Raw genomic sequence first — 22696 nt, forward strand, 5'->3', positions numbered from 1 at the left:
AAAAAAAAAGAAGTGAGTGCCAAAAAGATGACAGTATGGTGAGTATGAATTGGGAAAGATAAAGCTATAAAACAACAACCTACAATCAAAACTTGGAGATATGCACAAGATGAGTTAAAATAATTTGAAGCAGTTACCTCTGGAAATAATGTTGAAAATGCAGAGAAATAGGACTAGTAGAACATACTCAAGCAGGGCAAAGACTTTGAGAAACTGCGAGGTTTAGCATCTAAGATAAGGAAGTTCAAATATTAAAATCTAGGCAAAATCCCTGGGATAACCTTTCCTGCAATGTCTATGTTTTCTCTTTTCATCAAAGACCCATTTGTACATAAACTAAAATATTCAGTGGCAGTTTCCTCATTGTTCTGCAAATATTTGAAGTTCCATGGTTTGGAATCTAAAAGGCAATTCAGATCCAGTGTTTCTCACACTTTATTGTGCATATATATCTCCTAAAAGCTTGTTAAAATGAGAATCCTGATTTAATAGATCCAGAATGGAGCCTTCTATTCAGTTCTCAGTAATTACTGCTGGACCATACATCCTAAAGTATGAGTAGCAAACTCCTATTGAGGGTTTCAGCTTCCTAATAGACGAGCTTATCAAATTTTGACACCTGTGGGTATCATCTGGGGACCTTTTAAAATTATGAATGCCCAGGGCATAAACAAGGACAATTAGGTTGAAATCTCTTTGAATGGGACCCAGGCATCAAAATTTTAAAGCACCAGATTGATACCCACTGCCTCAGAGTATCTGATGGAACATAGGAAACATCAGCCTTTAAAAATGTGCAGACATACAAGTCCCCTGTCCTTTCAGTTTGGTGCAGTGTTGGTAACTATGAACTTTATTCTTCAAAAATTGAAACTTAGTGGTTGACATGAGTTCTGGGGGGTGGGGGGGGGTGGGGAGGGGAGGGGATGGGTGAAACATGTGGCATCTTTGGGGCATTGGAGTTGTTCTGCCTTATCTTGCATTGACAGATACAGGTCATTATACATTTTTTCAGAACCTATAAAAGTATATGTTGCAAAAGTTAAACCACAATGTAGACCACTGACCTTGGTTAGTAACAATGCTTCAATAGTTGTTCATTGATTGTAAAAAATGTACCATACTCATATAGAATGTTATTGGTAAGGGAAGATGTAAGGGAGGAGGACATGGGGTGCAAGGGAATTCCCTGTATTTCTATATGACTTTTCTTCAGCCTAAAGTTTCTCAGAAAATAGTGAGAAAAAAAGACACTGGGTGAATATACAGAAAAAATGTCAATATGCATAATGGATAACAGATCTCATGGTGATGGAGGCATAATGCGATTTTTTTCTTTTCTTTTTCACATTTTGTTGAATTTTTCAAATTTAGTGTTATTTTTTGTTGGCTTTGTTTTGGGGGAGGTTTTGGTTTGCAAAGGGGTTGCAGCTGTAATAGGGGAGGATCACTGGATCAGGGTGTCTGTGGTGGGGGGATGTGTGTGGGTGCATCTGGGGCACGCCTCTATGGAGTGTGAGTGTGTTCATGTGGCCATGGGGTGTTAACTCCATGGGTGGAGACCCACAGAATAACCAGTGGGATACTGAATTACCATCCTGGTGAGTCCTGCTATATTCTTTCATAGAGTGGATAGAATCTTTGGAGTACATGGGCAGTATCCAGCAAAGGAGAATGGACCAATGTGCCAGGCCTTTGATAGTGATGCTTGTATTTATGAACCTTGTTTTTGTGAAATTGACACTTGGCCTAGTAATATATATTGCCTAAGAGTACTTCCTGAGGGACTCATTGTTGCTTAAATGTGGTATCTCTCTAAGCCAAACTCAGTATATAAATTCACTGCATTCACCCCAACATAGACATGATTCCCAGGGATGAGCCTCCCTGGCACCAAGGGCTTAATACCAAGCACAAACTAACAATTTGGAGAAAGACCTAGACCAAAAGGGAGGAATACTGAATGCAAATGAATTTTTATGGCTAAGAGATTTCAAAGTGAGTTGGGAGGTCATTCCAGAAGTTCTACTTATGCACAACTCAGAATAATCTCACTGTCTGCTGCAGTAAACAGTGCCTCAAGTAGGGGTGCTCCTGGGGAGCTCTAGGACATCTAGACACTTTAGGCAAGGCAGACACCCCCAGGAAATCAGCACCCCATCAGTGGGCCTTACCTTGGAGTATATGATTGTCCATTTCCCCCAGCGATTCAGAGCTAGATTCATTTATAATTTTCCTACACATGATTCTTCTTCCCCCTTTTTTTAACCTAAAATTAACACTATACCCATTTTATATATACTAGAGACTTAATCTTCCAACTGTTCATATGCCAGATGAGGCTTGAATCTCAGCAGAGTTGCAGCCAACACCTACTTTCCAGGTCATCAAACTCACCCAGGACAACTAACAAAAGGATAATGATGGGCAACACCCATCCCAAGAAGAGAGTATCTGTAATTTCCAGCAAGAGAATTCCATTCATCTGCCTGATGGGATATAAGCCCCCTCTCAATTGGAAGCAGAGTGGGCATCACCATCCCCAAATCCTCAAGATAGAAGAACAAATCAACATAAGGGGGGAATGCACCTATGGACAAAATAGACTTATTATTCTTGTAATGGAAGAACTTGTAACATTAATATAAAGAGAGTGGTCACCAAAGGTTCTGAGGGGAGGATGAGGGAAGAATTGGTGGAATATGGAGCATTTTTAAAAAAAGATTTTTTGTCTTTTTAAAAAAGATACATAGTGTTACATTAAAAAAGATGAGGTTCCCATATACCCCACACCCCACCCCACCCCACTCCTCCTACATCGACAACCTCTTTCATCATTGCGACACATTCATTGAGATTGGTGAATACATTTTGGAGCACTGCTGCACCACATGGATTATAGTTTATACTGTAGTTTACACTCTATCCTAGTACATTCAGTGGGTTATGGCAGGATATATAATGTCCAGCATCTGTCCCTGCAATACCAATACCAATACCATCTGTCCCTGCAATACCCTCCAAGTCCCGAAAATGCACCCACATCACATCTCTTCTTCCCTCTCCCTGCCCTCAGCAACTAGTGTGGCCACTGTCTCCACTTCAATGATACAATTTCTTCCATTGTTAGAGTCACAATAGTTCTATAGTAGCATACCAGTAAGTCCACTCTAACCCATATTTTATTCCTCCATCCTGTGGACCCTGGGATGTTGGTGTCCACTCCACCTCTAAATCGAGAGGGGGATTAAATCATGGGGCATTTTTGAGACATTGGAATTGTTCTGCATGATATTTCAATGACAGTTTAAACCATTATACATCTTGTCCAAATCTATAAAATTGTGTGGTTCAAAGTGCAAAACATAAAACTAGAGACCATGCCTAGTAGCAATACTTCAATATGTGTTCATAAATTGTAACAAATATGCCACTCTAAAGAAAAGATGTTGTTAATGGGGGAAAGTGTGGAAGGGAGTGGAGTATATGGGAATCCCCTATATTTTCAATGTAACATATATGTAATCTAAAGTTCATTTAAAAATAAGAAAAAAATTAAAATATGCAGATATACAGGAGAACAAAAATTTCATATATTTTAGTAAAATAAAGCTATTTTCTTTTGTATATTTATAAACTTTAATAAGACTTATGATTCTCATACATTTTCTGGTAAATATTTGCAGAAACATTTGGACTGAACAAAGCTAAAATTAGGGAATTAAAAAGGAAAACACTTGAATTCCACTCAAATGTGAGTTTTAATTCTGAGGGAAAAGGCAATAAAACCATGTACTACATTTTTGAAAACACCTAAATTTTAATTTTAATTACCCTTACCCTGCCCTGAAGAGTAACTGTGTGACTTCTGCCTTACCACTCTCCTTTTCAATTCTCCATTTTGGTAATAATTTCTATTTCATCAGGTAATCTTTATCCATAAAAAATTCATATTTATTCATTTTCCCTTCATTTTTAATTCCATATTTCTTCGAGGGAATTCTAGGTCTTTGTTAATAGAGTTCTTCTAGTTTCCTGCTGTATCTCCAGGAGGTAGAAATTTCTTGGTTCAAAAAATTCACTCTGGGGGCGGACTTGGCCCAGTGGTTAGGGCGTCCATCTACCACATGGGAGGTCTGCGGTTCAAACCCCGGGCCTCCTTGGCCCATGTGCAGCTGGCCCATGCGCAGTGCTGATGTGCGCAAGGAGTGCCATGCCACGCAGGGGTGCCCCCCGCATAGGAGAGCCCCATGTGCAAGGAGTGCACCCCGTAAGGAGAGCCACCCAGTGTGAAAGAAAGTACAGCCTGCCCAGGAATAGCACCGCCCACACATGGTGAGCTGACAAAACAAGATGATGCAACAACAAAGAGACACAGATTCCAGTGCCCCTGAAAGGGGTGGCATGACTGAACTGGATGGCCCTGGGCCATGCTACCTTACCTTTGGGAACTTCCTGACCAATAGCTTCATGGTTGAGGACTGAGCCAATGTCTCCAGTGATGAAAAAACATTTTATTCCCAGTATTCCTCAGACCAGTACTTCTGAACCTTAGAACAAAGCAGGAGAACATCTTGTTCTCTTGAGTGTCTCCAGCTAAGTGGGCTAGCTAGAGAGCTCTCTGTGGCATCCCTGTGCCTGGTTACCAGGGTTCCAAGTTCTGTTGTGCTCCATCACCAAGGAAATGAGGCGAGCTCCAGGGAACTGATCTCACCACCCTTACTGACAGCCCTCAGTGAATAAGACCTCCATGAAGGCCCCCAGGGACTGCTGACTCCTCATACCCCTTAACCATGTCATCCTGCAAACCACACAGAGTTTCACCTACATAGCCCTCCACACAGTTACCTGAGAGGGGTTGGGTGCATAGTGGACACCTGGCATGAAGAGATAGAGCTGGATTCAAACCTGGCTACTACTTCTTATCAATTTTGTGTCCCTGAGAAGCGGACCTGGCCCAGTGGTTAGGGCGTCCGTCTACCACATGGGAGGTCTGCGGTTCAAACCCCGGGCCTCCTTGACCCGTGTGGAGCTGGCCCATGCGCAGTGCTGATGCGTGCAAGGAGTACCATCCTACACAGGGGTGTCCCCTGCGTAGGGGAGCCCCATGCGCAAGGAGTGCACCATGTAAGGAGAGCTGCCCAGCACGAAGTGCAGCCTGCCCAGGAATGGTGCCACACGTACGGAGAGCTGACACAACAAGATGACGCAGCAAAAAGAAACAGATTCCTGTGCCACTAACAGAAGTGAACAAAGAAGACGCAGCAAATAGACACAGAGAACAGACAACCAGGGTGGCGGGGAGGGGAGAGAAATAAATAAAAATAAATAAATCTTTTTTAAAAATTCACTCAATTGAATAAAGAAAGGAAAGTATTTTCAAATGATCATTTACAGTGGTCTTTTGGTTTTCTCTTGGTTCTCCAACACTTTATGAGGTTTTAACATTTTAATTAGTTAATTCAATCAGATTGAATTGAGTGTGTCCTACAGAGTAAAACTTTGACTAGATTTAGTGGCTATGTAATCAGGGTTTATCCCCTGAAATGTCGCTCTGATTAGGCTTAACTGTTTTCCCTATAAAGGAAAACAAAATGGAGGTGTCATTTGACCAGAGAAGAAAGAGGTGGACAAGCTCAGTTTTGGAAGAAGAGCAAAGTTTTGCTTTCCTGTGGAACCTGCCTAAGAATTTGGTTGACTTCACTGTCCCATGTACTTTCAGTTCTAGCGAGTACTCTACAAAACCTTATTGAAGAGAGAGTTGAGTAGACTTGGAAGACTTGCAAAAATCAATTGATCATAAATGTGAGAGTCTCTTTGTTGGAGATTTAGGACCAAAGGGTATCGGGAATGAAATAAAGAGAAAAAGGAGAATGAAAGAAAGAGAGAGGGAAGCGGACTTTGGCCCAGTGGTTAGGGTGTCTGTCTACCACATGGGAGGTCCGCGGTTCGAGCCCCGGGCCTCCTTGACCCGTGTGGAGCTGGCCCATGCGCAGTGCTGATGTGCGCAGGGAGTGCCCTGCCACGCAGGGGTGTCCCCCGCGTAGGGGAGCCCCACGCGCAGGGAGTGCACCCATAGGGAGAGCCGCCCAGCGCAAAGGAGGGAGCAGCCTGCCGAGGAATGGCGCCGCCCACACTTCCCGAGCCGCTGACGACAACAGAAGCGGACAAAGAAACAAGATGCAGCAAAAAGATACAGAAAACAGACAACCAGGGGAGGGGAGGGGAACTAAATAAATAGAAATAAATCTTTAAAAAAAAAAAAAAAAAGAAAGAAAGAGAGAGAGCTCAGATGCGGGTGTCTGCAAGTAGAGACTCATCAGACAACTTTATTGTTTACAAGGGGCTCTATATATACCCCAGTCTATGTGAGAACAAGTAGCAACAGGCAGTTAACTATCAGCATTACTCATAGTCTAAGGAATTCAAAAAAATCTTATCTCAAGGTACAAAGTCTAAGTGTTCTATTTACTACAAAAGGTATGTGCTCATCTTTTCTTTCAGCCTTTACCAGCTTCATCCTGTTTGCCAGGAACTCTTAATTACCTCATTCCTTAGGTTGCAAGAGTAGCCATGGAAACAGCACAGTCTCTCCTTGTGAGACCACTGTGCTTCAGTTTCCAACATCTATTTCTAAATAGTTACTTTGATTCCATAGATCTATACCTATATTTATGCCAGAATCAATCCATTCATAATGAGCCAGTTTAGGAGATGTGAATATGCTACTTCTCTGCACACAGTCCTCCCTCATCTAAGCAGCTATGACCTGATCTGTTTCTTACCTGCTGTCCTGGAGAAAATTCCTTTCATCCCTCAAGAATCTCAAAGTAGATTTTTTCAGTGAAGAAAACATGATGAACTAATCCACATAGAAATTTAAAAATAAGTACATGAATCAGTTCCTGTACAAACTGCCCTATAGTAATAAAAATCTCTGAAATTTGACTTGTAATTGAGAGAGAATGAAATCTTTCAAAATTTGTAGTTGAGTTACAGGTTTGAAACACTGTGTGGTACTCTCTGCTGTTTCCTCCTGATCACACTGAACAACCATGTAATCAGAATTGGTGAAAATATGGAAGGTTGAAGTGACCCAAAACAATGGAGCCTCAGCTGAGGAGAAGCACAATCAATCTGAGGCTGAGCAGGAAGGTAAATACTATAGTAAGGAGATTGAGATGGACCTGAAGGACCCAGGCAGAGACTACAAGCTGTAAAAGGACATGTGTCAGCAACTGCAAAGGTTCATGGCCAAGATCCAGGACCTGAAAAGCAGAGGAGGCAAGGATATGGCAGTTGAAATGAAGGCTGGAGGATGAAGAGTTGTGTGCATTTCATGACTCTAAAAAAGCTTAACCAGTTAGCACATATCAGAATGAAGACAGGAAGAGATCAGACCCACAAAGCTAAGCAGAATGTAGATACCTGTCCCTTGCAGCTATACGAGGGATGCACCTGCTGAAGGAGAACACCAAATGCCTGGAGTTTAAGTCAAAATATGAAGACATTGATTTGGTAAGTATAGAGTTTTATAAAGAGGATCCTCCAGGTATCAGCAGTGTTGAAGTTACAATGAGAGACCCTCATCAGCAAACCCTTGCACATCTGTACTGGGAGCTGGTGCAGTGGAAAAGGTTGGTAGAGAAATGCCAAAAAACTTGTCCAAAAGAGAAGATCCTCAAAGAGATTGAGGTGAAGAAAGAGTACCTGAGCAGTCTCCACCTAGCCTCAAGAGAATCATGCAGGCTTCCCTCCCAGTACAGGAGTACCTGTCCATGCCATTTGACCAGACTCACAAACAGTATGAGACAGCCAGACACCTCCCACCTCCCCTCTATGTCCTTTTCATCTAGGCCACTGCATATGGGGTGCGCTGTGATAAGATTTTGTTTGTGGCTATCAAAGGCAATGTGGATGAAACCAAGGCTTTGTTCAAGTCTCCTGAAGCCAAGAGGACAAGAGCAATTTGTATGCTGATAAGGAAGAGACCACAAAACAGCAGCCACCTATACTGGGAGTTCAGCTGGACAACAAGTGCAAAGAGATGCTGCAGAGGCACCCACTGTCTGTCATGCTTGAACTGAAGAGCAAAGGTGACAGTGTACTTCACCTGACCTTCTACTACTTTATTAACCTCAACATCATGACATTAAAAGCCTCAAGTGACAACCACTACAGAGCTTATCACACCCATCAGTGCAGGTAACTTGTCTCCTGACTCAGTCCTGAGCTATTTGTATCCTGGGGATAATGAAAAGGAAACTCAGAATCCAGCCAATAAGTATCAGTTTGAAAGAGTTGGCATTCTGACTTTGAGAGACTATGAACTTGACCTGGATCACCCCTCTTTGTGTGTACAGAAACTGAGTGGCCTCCACTTCCCTAAAGACAAGCCCCAGCACACCTTGATCACTGACCACTAAGTGCCAGCAACATGGAGACCATCATGAAACTGCTGAAAACCAGGATGCAGTCCCTCCTGTCTCTGCATAAGCAGTTTGCCTTCCTGGAATATGGCATTGTGCCAGTTACCAGCAATTGTCAGTTCCTCTTCCCCGCAAAGGTTGTCTCTCACCTGGTGAAGTGGGTCATGATTGCCCATGATGATTACATGGAGCTGCATTTCACCAAAGACATTGTGTAGGCAGGACTAGCTGTGGATATCAACCTCTACTACATGGCCTTCGTTGAAAGGGTCACAGCCAAACTCCGGGCTGCTGTTGTGCTGAACCCTGGCTACTCCTCCATTCTTCCAATTTTCCAGCTCTGTCTGAATTGGAAAGGGGAAGAAAACAACAGCAATGATGACAACATTTGGGCCATGAAGAGGTCAATGTGTACTACAAGGCCCTGTGTGGCCCCCACCACAGCCACCAGCTCCTGACCAACCAGCTGCAGCTTCTGTGCATGCTGCTAGATGTCTATCTGGAGACTGAAAGTCATGATGACAGCATTCCACAAACCACCATTAATTACCCCACACAGTTACTGAATCTGGGCCATGAGAGAATTTCTCCTATGTCGGTTCATAATGGCGGGGGGGGGGGGGGCGGATCTTGAGACCTTGGTTTACCTTGAGTAGCATCCTTGGTGTACCACTGAATGTCACATTTCCAGAAAAGTCTGCATGTATCTGTTATCTGTGGATTGTGAGATGCGAGTTTCCTCGTTTCAAATCTGCTTGGCTATAAGTCCTCCTGCATTAGTGACTTGACCATGTAATTCCTTATTTGTTGAACAATGTGCATCAAAATTTAGAACAGATTTCATTCAGATCCTGGCTCATGGGTTAACAATTTGGAAGTTTTCTTTGAATATGTTAGTCCAAAAGTGACGCCTACCTTGGGCTCACAAAAACTTCTATGTATCTGACATCAAAATATGAGACTCTAACTCATAATAATACATTTTTGGTTGACATCACCTCTCCCAAACAGTGACTGAGGAGCAGATGTCAGGTTTATCTTTCATTTTTCACACAAGTTTTTTCACAAAAGAGCAGCCAAGAATGTATTGGCTGGATTACAGATGCTCTAATTTACCCATTTTGTAATGAAGAAAGAAACCACACATTAATTAATTAAAGAGATATAAAAAAGTCAGTGTCCAACCAAGCAATGCTAATGGAGGAGTTTTGGGGGTAGATGGTTTTATTAGGAGTCAGTTTCAAAGCCGATGAACTAATAGTTAGCAATACTAACTGAGTCAAACCATTACGTAGAAGACTGTTGAATATGGGCAAAAAGAGGGAAAGGATGATCAAAATGGCTTAAATTTGTGAATACCAACGCATGTTTATTTTCAGATTAAAGAGCACTTAAAATTGAATTTAACCCATAGTAATCACAGTGAGTTTTCATCAAGAAGGAATTTTCTCTAAAAGAGATCCTTAGCATGCCATTATATAAATTTTGTCTTTCTTTTCACATTTTTCAAAATTATTTTCAAGTTTTAATTCTAAATTATGAGAATATTTTGTGGATCACTTTGCTTAAATTATGGCATCTATTCTTTTCAGAATTTTCTTGTATTTTAATAAATTCAGGTTTTCTAATATTGAAGATTTAAAATTTTAAATTAAGTATTAGCAACTTCTCAATATAGTTTCTGAGAATCTTGCTCTTATTAGATTTCTTCTTTCTTGTAATAGTTAGCTAACTTGTAAATGTTTGGTACTATTTAAAAAATTGTAAAAACTTTGAGCAATTCCCTTTGGTCTTTCCAGATTGTCCTATTATCTAGGTTTGGTCTATGTATAACACATCACTATTTAAGACTATTCCATAATATTGATCAATTTTCAAATAGATTTTTCTAATTTGATTGAATGTTGAGTCTTCCTATTTCTCATATTGAGGAAATGAGTTGTCAAATCCTGGCTTCAGAAAGAATTTCTTGGCCTTAAAACTTAATGATAACAAAATCAACAATGTGAAATCAACACTATGTGTCAAGCTTAGTTCATAGAACTTCACTTATATCACCTTAGTTTATCATTCAAAAAAGAAATGAGTTGGTTAAAATATCACTGAAATTTTAAAAATGAGCAAATTAAGGGAATGGTAACATGTCCTGGGTTACATAGATAATATATGATGGAGCTTAGTTTAGTACTAGGATTCTAAGAACACCAGGAGTGTTTTGACAGAAGGGTAGCTTTGTTCAATTCCTGCTTCCAGGGATAGTCAGACCAAAATACCCTTTAATTACCTGAAATTCATGTATATATTTCTTTTACATCTAAGATTGTGGTTTCCCCTTCTTACCTGTACTTGATACACAAGAACAAGTTTCAGACACCTATTTATAAGGCTTCTTCTGTGGAATATTGAAGGTGTACAAGTTGAAGTTTGTCCATTATAAGGCTCAGGAGAAAAAGATCCTAACAGAATGTGGGATTTTTGTGCCTGCAGTGATAGGCCATTCTGAGTTAAAATTCCTGGCCTTGAAAGTCCAAGGAAAAGTGTTATGTGAGTGTACATTCACATGTGATAAAGTAAGCCCTTTCATGTCATAAGTTAGCCCCTTTCTATAAGAGTTAACACCACCCTTGGGACATGAAAATCTGTATAGAGAAGGTATGAAAAAGTCCTGTCACCTGCTCTAGGGAAGACCTGGGTATGGGAAGTGACAATAAAAAAGCAACAAACTGCTATGGCTTCAGTGGAAGTGAAGCAGTTGGCATCTCTTTTCACATGCTCCTACAAATGTGTGAAAAGTGACTTTTCACCTGGCTAAGAACAGGGCTTCCCAGAGTGGTGGGGTGGTAGGAGATGGAAGCTCAGAAGCCTTTAGGAGTGGGACTGTGGGCCATGCAGATCACAAAGTCATGAGAAGGTTCCAGAGGAATGCACTAGTTAGGATCTAGCCTTCCCCAGCTGTCTCAGGACCCAGGTGTGGAGATGCCACCCCACACGCTGTCACCTGGATGCAGCACTGGCAGGGAACCTTGAGCTCTTCCTTGCCAGTCTCCTGCATGGAGCTCTGAAAATACAGTGCCCAGCAGTCAGGCAGAAGGGGTCAGGAGGCTGCCTAGCAATAACCATAGGGTGAGCACCGCATGCAACCTCTGGGACCGTGATCAAGCAGACAGGTTTCTGCATGCACCTCCAGCCCACTTGAAGTGGAGATGATAGATTTTGGGCCCAGAACTAACATTCAGATTGCTGGTTGTATCTCCCACCTCTTGCATTCCCACCAGCCACTCATGACCTGAGATGTGAGTGCAAAAGGTGCATCAGCTTTCCACACCCTGACAGGATGCTCTTGCCCAAGGTGGTCCTTTTCCTCATGCCTCCCATGCACTGAAAGGAGGGGGCTTGGGGGCTCCCTTGGTAGTGTGAAAGTGGTGGCTTGACCTGAACTGGAGGACTCTGGGCCACACAATATTACCTTAGGGAACCACTTGGCCACTAGTCAATGGTTTCATGGTTGAGGATGGAGCCAATGTCTACATGGATGAAAAAAGTTCTCATTCCTAGTATTCCTGAGGTCGGTACTTCCAGACTTATGAACGCAGCAGGAAAATCTCTTCCTCGCTCAAGCTTCCTGGCTAAGTGAGCTCAGTAGGGGGCTGTCTGTGGAATCTTGGTACTTGGTTATCAGTGTTCAGAGTTCTCTGATGCTTGATATTCAAGCAAGTGAAGTTGCCTCCATGAGTCCACTTACTTCAGAACCCTCGACAGATAAGATCTCTTTTAAGGCCCCTCAGGACAGCTGACTGACTACTCATTCTCCTATAAAATGGAGTCAGTTACAACAAAGTATCCCTTCCCACAACTACCTGGGAAGGGCTGGGTACAGACAAAGTTTCTGGCATGAAGAGATAGAGCTGCATTCAAACCCAGTTACTCTTTAATATCAGTTAATATCAGAAACTGCCCACTTGCCCACATAGTTATTGAGTGGCAGAGAGGATTACTCTGTTTCTTTGTGTGTTTATAGCCAAGGGAACTTTTATTCCTTGCTCATCTTGAGGGGTAACCTGTGGAGAAAGCAGACATCAGCCACACACACGGAAAGCAAATGCAGCAAGATGACGCAACAAAAAAGTGACAGTTTCCCAGTGCTGCTAGATAATGCAAGCAGACACAGAACATACAGCAAATGGACACAGAGAGCAGACAATGAGGGGAAGGGGAGAGAAAGAAATAAAATAAATCTTTAAAAAAATGTGTATCCTTCTTGAATTCAAGTCCAATATTGGTGTATAACCATGTTCCCTCTGTCAAGACAGGTAGTACACAGAGGCAGGGCAAGATGGCGTCCGAGTAAGCGCACCCTCGTCATCTCTCCTGCAAAGGACTGGCTGAGTGGGGATGGAATCCTGCCAGAGCGGGCTGTTTTGGGAACCTACAAAGCAGGAGGTGTCTGGACATTGATCTGGAGAGACTGTGACAAAAGTAGTGCTTGCTCAAGGTCAACCTGCAGGTTTCTAACAATGAAGTCAGAAGCTGTTGGAAGGCAAAACCCTTCCCCCTAGGGCTGAGGGCTTCAGTGTTCCCTGAAAACTGCCGGTCATGTGGCAACATTTCCAAGCCCCATGTTCCCCAAATGCATGATCCCCAAGCCCATGATCCCTGAACCCCTGTAACCTACGTTCCACAGACCCACGTACCCTGGGCCCATATTCTCCTGGGCCTTCATTTCCCAAACCCAGCACTACCCAAAATCTGGCATTCCCCTAACCCTCTGGTCTCGGACTAACTCCAGGAGTGGGAGGGTTTTGGTGGTAGGTGCAGAGGGGCCAGAGGAGTGCAGGTTCAATTTTCTGGTTGCCCCCCCACCTCCCTTTTTTGAGCTTGGAGGAGCATACCAGCTGGCTTGGGGAGAGTCTAGGAAGAGAGGAGAGGTGAATCAATTGAGACAGACCAATTTACCTGAATGTCCTGGGGTAGGAAACTTAGTCTGGAGAAGGTGAAGTCAGAAAATTAACTAGCCCCTACCACCACCACCACCACCTCGTAGCACACCTAAGGGAGAGGGACAGTAGGATGTGCTTTGCAGGCTTCAGATAGCATATTTAGGATTCCTGGTAAGGGGTGGGTGCTCTCTCAAGAAATTAAGAATCATTTTCTGTGGTGAGTTGGTTCACCAGAGACCCACTTAAATCTCTTATGGAACCCCTCACACAGCCTTTGCGCTGCACAGGGAGAGAGGGAAGTGACAGATATTCACAGATAAACAGAAACTAAGAAACTAAAAATGATGGAGAGTTCAAAACATTCACAGATAAATGGAAACTAAGAGAGTATGCCAACAAGAAACCTGCCCTTCAAGAAATATAAAGGAAGTTCTGCAGGAGCAAAGAAAAAACAGGAAAGACAGAGTTGGAGGAGAGTCTAAGAACAGCTAAAAAGACAAAATGAGAAAAAAATCAAACAAAATATGACAAACACAAATCCAAAGAAAATATGGCTAATATAAGTAATTCTTTGAAAGTACTAACAATGAATGTCAGTGGATTAAACTCACCTGTCAAAAGACTCAGACTGGAAGATTAGATAAAGGAAATATGACCCATCTATATTCTGTGTATAAGAAACACATCTTAGACCTAGGGATTCAAGGAGATTGAAAGTGAATGGCTGGAAAACAATCTTACAGGAAAACAATAACCAAAAAAGGGTAGGAGAAGCTATTTTAATATTGGACAAAATAGATTTTAAAAGCAAAACCATTGTGAGAGACAAAGATGGACATTACATATTAGTGAGAGGGATAATCTTTCAAGAAAAAAGAACAATCATAAACATATAAACATTTATGCCCTTAACAAGGGTGCCTCCAAATACGTGGGGCAAACACTGGAAAAATTAAGTGAAGGAATAGATGCCTCTACAATTATAGTGGGGAACTTTAATACACCACTATCACCATTGGACAGAACATCTCAAAAGAATCAATAAAGAAACAAAGACATTGAACAATATTTTAGAGGATGTGGACCTAATAGATCTAATAGACATAGATATAACATTACACCTAAATGAAGCAGGATATACATTCTCTCACACGTACATGGATCATTCTCCAAAACCGACCACATGCTAGGCAACAAAGAAAGTCAAAATGGGGAAACAGACTTGGCCCAGTGGTTAGGGCGTCCATCTACCACATGGGAGGTCCACGGTTCAAACCCCAGGCCTCCTTGACCTGTGTGGAGCTGGCCCATGTACAGTGCTGATGCGTGCAAGGAGTGCCCTGCCACACAGGGGTGTCCCCCACTTAGGGGAGCCCCACGCGCAAGGAGTGTACCCCGTAAGAAGAGCCACCCAGTGCGAAAGAAAGTGCAGCCTGCCCAGGAATGGCACCGCCCACTTCGTGCCACTGACGACAACAGAAACGGACAAAGAAACAAGACGCAGCAAATAGACACAGAGAACAGACAACCAGGGGGGGGGGGGCGGGAATTAAATAAATAAATAAATCTTTTAAAAAAGGAAAGTCAAAATGAATTCAGAAAGATTGAAATCATACAAAATAACTTCTCCGATCACAGTGGAATGAAGCTGGAAATTCCCAAGGGGCAGAGACTCAAATTTGGCACCAAGATATGGAAGTTAAACAACACTCTTAGAAAAACAGTGGATCAAGGAGGAAATCTCAAAAGAAATCAATAACTACCTTGAAACTAATGAAAATGATAAAACAATATTTCAAAACTTATAGGATGCAACAAAAGCTGTACTGAGAGGGAAATTCATAGCCATAAATTCATGCAACAAAAAAGAAAGAGCTAAAATGGAAGAACTAACTGCACAATTGGAGGAAATAGTAAAAAACAAACAAACAAAGTAACCCTAAAGAAAGAAGAAAGAAAGAAATAACAAAGATCAGAGCAGAACTAAATGAAATAGAAAACAAGAAGGTGCTAGAAAAAATAAACAAAACAAAAGAAGAGCTGGTTTTTTGAGAACAATAAAATTGAGAAGATGCAAATACACAAAATAAGAAATGAGAAAGGGGATGTCACTACTGAACCCACAGAAATAAAGACTATAATGTGAGGATAATTTGAAAAACTATATTCCAACAAGAAGGACAATTTAGAGGACATGGACAAATTCCTAGAAACTCATAAGCACCCTACACTGATGGGAGAAGAAATTGATGATCTCAACATACCAATCACAAGTAAAGAGATCAGTCATTAAAAACCTTCCAACTAAGAAGAGCCCTGGGTTAGATAGCGTCACAGGTGAATTTTACCAAACATTCCACAAAGAACTAACATCAGTCTTATGTAACCTCTTCCAAAAAATTGAAATAGAGGAAATATTGCCTAACTCATTCAATGATGCCAACATTACCCTAACACCAAAGCCAAACAAAGACACCAGAAGAAAAGAAAATTACAGACTAATCTCTCTAATGAACCTAGATTGTGAAAGTCCTCAAAAAAAAAAAAAAACTTGCTAATCATATTCAGCAACACATTAAATGAATTATACACCATGACCATGTGGGTTTCCTTCCTGGTATGCAAGGATGGTTAAACATAAGAAAATCAATTAATGTAATACATCACATAAACAGATTAAAGGGAAAAAATCACATGATCATATCTATAGATGCAGAAAAAGCATTTGACAAAATCCAGCACACTTTCTTGATAAAAAAATTGCAAAAGATAGGAACAGAAGGAAACTTTCTGAACATGATAAAGGGTATATATGAAAAACCCACAGCTAACATCATTTCCCAGATGAAATCCTAAAATCTTTCCCTCTAAGATCAGGAACAAGACAAGGATGCCCACTATCACCACTTCTATTTAACACTGTGTTAGAAGTACTTGCTCGAGCCCTGAGGCAAGAACAAGATATAAAAAGCATCCAAATTGGAAAGGAAGGAGTCAAAATTTCACTATTTGCAGATGACATGATCCTATACATAGAAAGCCCTGAAAAGTCCACAACAAAGTTTCTAAAACTTATAAATGAGTTCAGTAAAGTCAGAGGCTATAAGATCAATGTGCAAAAATCAGTAGCATTTCTGTACACCAATAATGAGCAATCTAAGGAGGGAATAAAAAGATACTATTTACAATAGTACTAAAAAAATCAAATACCTAGGAATAAACTTAACTAAAGATGTAAAAGACTTATACACAGAAAACTACACAACACTGTTCAAAAAAATCAGAGAAAAACTAAATAAATGGAAGAATATTTCCTGTTCATGAATAGGAAGTGCAAATGTTATTAAGATGTCTATCCTACCAAATTAATATAAAGATTAAATGCAATCCCAATAAAAAGAGCTAACTATGAAATTTATTTGGAAAGGAAAGAGATACTGAATATTCAAAGACATATTGAAAAAGAAAAATGAAATTGAAGAATCACACTACCTGGCTTCAAAACATACTACAAAGCTACAGTAGTGAAAATGGCATGGTATTGGCACAAGGATAGGCACTGACCAATGGAACCGAATTGAGAGTTCTGATATAGGTCCTCATATATGATATTTGACAAGATCATATGATATTTGACAAGGCCACCAAGCCCACTCAACTCAGAGAAAATGGCCTCTTCAACAAATGGTGCCTAGAGAATTGCATATCCATATGCAAAAGAATGAAAGAGGATCACCATCTCACACTTACATAAAAATCACCTCAAGATGGATCAAAGACCTAAATATAAGAGCCAACACCATAGTCAGCCTTCATGTTACTCAAATGTGGCCAGTCTCGAAGCCAAACTCAGCATGTAAATGCAATGCCTTCCCTCCAGTGTGGGACATGACACCCGGGGATGAGCCTCCCTGGCAACGAGGGACCACTATCAAATACCAACTGATGATGCAACTGGAAAAGGACCTTATACGGAAGGTTCAATGCGGATCAGCAGAATATCCATGTCTACATAAAATACCATGACTTTAAAATGCTGTTTGACCTAAAGTAAGGGGGAAATGGAAAGGAGAAATGAGTTTATATGGCTACGAGTTTCTAAAAAAGAGTCTGGAGGCTGGCAGAAGGATTGCCCTCATGCACAACTGAGCAGAGTCAGAGAGACAGATAAAGCAGATACAACCCCCAGATAATGGTTCCTTTGAAGGCTAAAGAGACCCATGAGAGTTATGGTCATGGCCGATGGGGTTAACTATCAGGGCAGATGGCCCCTCTTTGGAAATGGTGTGTATGTGTGATGAATCTGGACTCAGATGGGATCTCCCTTCATAAGTCTTTCATGCTAATGTGCCGGAGGTGCAGTTAACGTTGGGGTTTAAGATATATTTAGGGGATTTGAATCTCTGGACCGACAATGTGATAGCCAGGTCCTGAGCCTCAACAGACTCCAGCACCTACAATCTGATTTATTGGACTTACCACACTCAGCTAAGATGGAGTTGAAGAAGGACAATCACCACACCGTGGAGCCTAGAGTGATTACAACTGAAAATGGGAGGACTGCATCCAGCATCCATGTGGAATCTGAGCCTCCTCTTGACATAGAGGTGCAATGGACACAACCAATCCAATGTCCACATAGAAGAGGTGGCATGGAATTGGGAAAAGTGGACATGGTGGACGATGGGTATGGGGAAGGGCAGGAGGAGATGAGAGATGGAGGCGTCTTTGGGACATGGAGCTGCCCTGGATGGTGCCTCAGAGGTAATCACCGGACATTGTAAATCCTCATAGGGCCCACTGGATGGAATGGAGGAGAGCGGGGGCCATGATGTGGACCATTGTCTATAAGGTGCAGAGGTGCCCAAAGATGTACTTACCAAATCCAATGGATGTGTCATGATGATGGAAACGAGTGTTGTTGGGGGGGGAGAGGGGGGGTGGGGGGGGTGGGGATGAATGGGACCTCACATATATATTTTTAATGTAACATTATTACAAAGTCAATAAAAAAAAATTAATTAAAAAAAAAAAAAAAAAAAGAGCCAACACCGTAAAGACCTTGGAAAACAATGTAGGGAAGCATCTAACTGGACCTTGTAATAGGAAATGGTTTCTTGAACTTCACATCCAAAGTACAAGCAACAAAAGAACAAGTAGATAAATGGGACATCCTCAAAATTAAAGCCATTTGCACCTCGAAGGAGTTTGTCAAGAAGGTGAAAAGACACCCCACCCACTGGGAGAAAATATTTGGTAACCATATATCTGATAAGAGATTAATATCCTGCATATATAAAGAACTCCTGTATCTCATCTGTTGATGGGCTTTTGGGTTGATTCCAATAGTGGCAATAGTGAATAATGCTGCTATTAACATTGGTGTGCATATATCTGTTTGTGTCCTTATCTTCAGTTCTTCTGAGTATATACCCAGCAGTGGAATTGTTGGGTCATATGGCAAATCTATAGCTAACTTTTTGAGAAATGGCCAAACTGTCCTCCAGAATGGCTGGATCCTTCTGCATTCCCACCAGCAGTGGACGAGTGTTCCCATTCCTCCACATCCTCTGCAGCACTTGTACTCTTCTGTTTTTTTGATAGCCACCAGTCTTATGGCAGTAAAACGGTATGTTATTATAGTTTTGATTTGCATTTCCTGAATGGCTAGCGATTTTGAGCATTTTTTCATGTGCTTTTTTTAAAATTTTTTTTTATTTTTTTTAATTTTTTTATTTTCCTCCCCCCACCTCAGATCACATTTTTTTTTAATTGACTTTGTAATAATATTACATTAAAAATATATATGTGAGGTCCCATTCAACCCCACCCCCCACCCCCCCTCTCCCCCCCCAACAACACTCGTTCCCATCATCATGACACATCCATTGGATTTGGTAAGTACATCTTTGGGCACCTCTGCACCTCATAGACAATGGTCCACATCATGGCCCATACTCTCCTCCATTCCATCCAGTGGGCCCTGTGAGGATCCACGATGTCCGGTGATCACCCCCGAGGCGCCATCCAGGGCAGCTCCACGTCCCAAATACGCCCCCACCTCTCATCTCTTCCTGCCCTTCCCCATACCCATCGTCCACCATGTCCACTTTTCCCAATCCAATGCCACCTCTTCTATGTGGACATTGGATTGGTTGTGTCCATTGCACCTCTATGTCAAGAGGAGGCTCAGATTCCACATGGATGCTGGCTGCCATCCTCCCATTTTCAGTTGTAATCACTCTAGGCTCCATGGTGTGGTGATTGTCCTTCTTCAACTCCATCGTAGCTGAGTGTGGTAAGTCCAATAAATCAGATTGTAGGTGCTGGAGTCTGTTGAGGCTCAGGACCTGGCTATCACATTATCAGTCCAGAGATTCAAATCCCCTAAGTATATCTTAAACCCCAATGTTAACTGCACCTCCAGCAGATTAGTATGAAAGTCTTATGAAGGGAGATCCCATCTAAGTCCAGATTCATCACACATAAACACCATTTCCAGAGAGGGGCCATCTGCCCTGATAGTTAACCCCATCGGCCATGACCATAACTCTCATGGGTCTCTTTAGCCTTCATAGGAACCAATATCTGGGGGTTGTATCTGCTTTATCTGTCTCTCTGACTCTGCTCAGTTGTGCATGAGGGCAATCCTTCTGCCAGCCTCCAGACTCTTTTTTAGAAACTCGTAGCCATATAAACTCATTTCTCCTTTCCATTTCCCCCTTACTTTAGGTCAAACAGCATTTTAAAGTCATGTTATTTTATGTAGACATGGATATTCTGCTGATCCGCATTGAACCTTCCATATAAGGTTCTTTTCCAGTTGCATCATCAGTTGGTATTTGATAGTGGTCCCTCGTTGCCAGGGAGACTCATCCCCGGGTGTCATGTCCCACGCTGGAGGGAAGGCATTACATTTACATGCTGAGTTTGGCTTCGAGACTGGCCACATTTGAGTAACATGAAGGCTGACAGGAGGAAATTCCCAGGCACAATGTTGCTCTAGGCCTTGTTCTTATTTTAGGTTTATCAGCTCACAAGCATAGTCATTAGCATCAGGGGCTCACTGTTGAACCCCCACTCCCTCCCGGTCCCCGCCGCTGTACCTGGGAGACTATCGCTGCTCCCCTAGGGACCACGACAGAGCACCACTGGCCAGGAACCCAGTACCCCCCCTGCTGGGTTTTTAATTGTTGCCACTATGAGTATATCCAATCATTACCATGCACCCTGGACATATGTTCTGTACAGCTCCCTGTCAGCCATATATCACCTGTCATTGGTATCCCATACCAGTATCCCTCCATTGCCATTGTTGAAACACTCTGTGATCCAGAACTCCCTGAAATTTGAAGCCCAATATAATGTCATGGTCCCTTACTAGGGAATGGCATATAGCGATGGGTTTAAAGGATAGATAAAGAACTTGGATAAAGTTAGATAAAGAACTTAGATAAAGAATGTTGACTTGAAAAAATTCCACATCCTATCCTTTCCCCCCCCCCCCTAATTATTCAGCGTTTCTTCGTAGGAGTCCTAGACCACAGCAATGCATATATATAATATACAGCACTCCCATACATCCACCACAACACCTTTTTCCTTCCACAGCGATACTCTTACACCCTATTCACATCATATTTACTTAAGGTGATGTACAGAGTCTGAGATATTAGCTTTCTAACATGGTAATATCTGTGCTTACATTATGGTGCATACTTTAGGATACACAGTTCTTTACATTTTTAGTTCTCCTATGTTTTACATTATGGTTTACATTATCAGTCTGTCGTCTCCTATATGTTATGGTGTAATATTACATGTTTTATATCCATCCTTGTGTACTCTCAAGAAACTCCTCCCTTGCCCCCCATTTACTTTGGTTCCACACATTTAACATCCATTTTCCCTTCCACCTTGGTGCCCACAGTGACAGTCAACCTCCGTTTCCTGAGGAGCCACTTCCAGAGATAGATGGAATAGTGTTTAGGGCCTAACTTGCTCATCTGCCCCAATGCCCTGGGAGCCACCCTTTCTCTCGAGGGATAGAGTTCCCTCTATTTGGTGGCATTAGTCCTCCCCAGGATGTGGGTCCACCCCCACTCTCACTACTTGGGATTCTACCCCATGGTGTCACCCACTCTGGCAGAATGAGCATTTAGACATTCCCCAGGAGCCCGTCCTGCATCAGACCCTCCCCTCCGAGCATTCTAAACAGGTAACCCTCTTTATTATATTTTGATATTATTTTCTCGGCATTTTACTCTCCACCACCTCCTAACCCTCTCCTGTGTTCGTATGCTACCCCTCCCTCCCCCCACTTTTGGGCAACATTACCCAACCGTCCCTCCCCAGCCACCCTCAAACCCGTAAAGCCCCAACCAAAGGCAACCCCTTGCCCCCATTTTATCTCTTCTTTGTGTTCATACTTACCACCATCTCGTCTTAAGTTCCACCCCTGCAGACATCGGCTCATATCCTTCCTCCACCCTCCGATTTCCTGTAAGCCTATCGTTCAGTCTCTTGCTATCTAGGGCAGCTTGTTTATTTCATATCATTGAGGTCATGTAGTATTTGTCCTTCAATGTCTGGGTTGCTTCACTCAACATAAGGTTCTCAAGATTCATCCATGTTATCACATGTGTTTGTAGTGTGTTTGTTCTTACAGCCGAGTAGTATTCCATTGTGTGTATATACCACATTTTATTGATCCACTCATCTGTTGATGGGCATTTGGGTTGATTCCAACTTTTGGCAATAGTGAACAATGCTGCTATGAACATTGGTGTACATATATCGGTTTGTGTCATTGTTTTCAGTTCTGCTGGGTATATACCCAGCAGTGGTATTGCTGGGTCATATGGCAAATCTATGGCTAGTTTTTTGAGAAACCGCCATACTGTCCTCCAGAATGGTTGGATCCTTCTGCATTCCCACCAGCAGTGGATGAGTGTTCCCCTTCCTTCACATCCTCTCCAGCACTTGTATTCTTCTGTTTTTTTCATAGCTGCCAATCTTATGGGTGTAAGATGGTATCTCATTGTAGTTTTGATTTGCATTTTCCTGATAGCTAGAGATTTGGAACATTTTTTCATGTGCTTTCTTGCCATTTGTATTTCTTCTTCGGAGAAGTGTCTGTTTAAGTCTTTTTCCCATTTTTTAAATGGGTTGTTTATCTTTTTATTTTCAAGATATAGGAGTTCTTTATATATGCAAGTTATAAGTTTCTTATCAGATATATGATTGCCAAATATTTTCTCCCACTGTGTGGGCTCCCTTTTTACTTTCTTGACAAACTCCTTTGAGGTGCAGAAGGCTTTAATTTTGAGG

At 42.0% G+C, this 22696-nt stretch overlaps 1 pseudogene; it reads left to right on the forward strand.

Moving 5' to 3' along the window:
- The first annotated feature begins 7055 nt into the window (after window positions 1-7055).
- LOC101418332 (THO complex subunit 5 homolog) lies at window positions 7056-9063 on the forward strand (annotated as a pseudogene).
- The last annotated feature ends 13633 nt before the right edge of the window (window positions 9064-22696 follow it).

The sequence above is a fragment of the Dasypus novemcinctus genome, chromosome 7, assembly GCF_030445035.2.
Source record: "Dasypus novemcinctus isolate mDasNov1 chromosome 7, mDasNov1.1.hap2, whole genome shotgun sequence".
NCBI classification, from domain to species: Eukaryota; Metazoa; Chordata; class Mammalia; order Cingulata; family Dasypodidae; genus Dasypus; species Dasypus novemcinctus.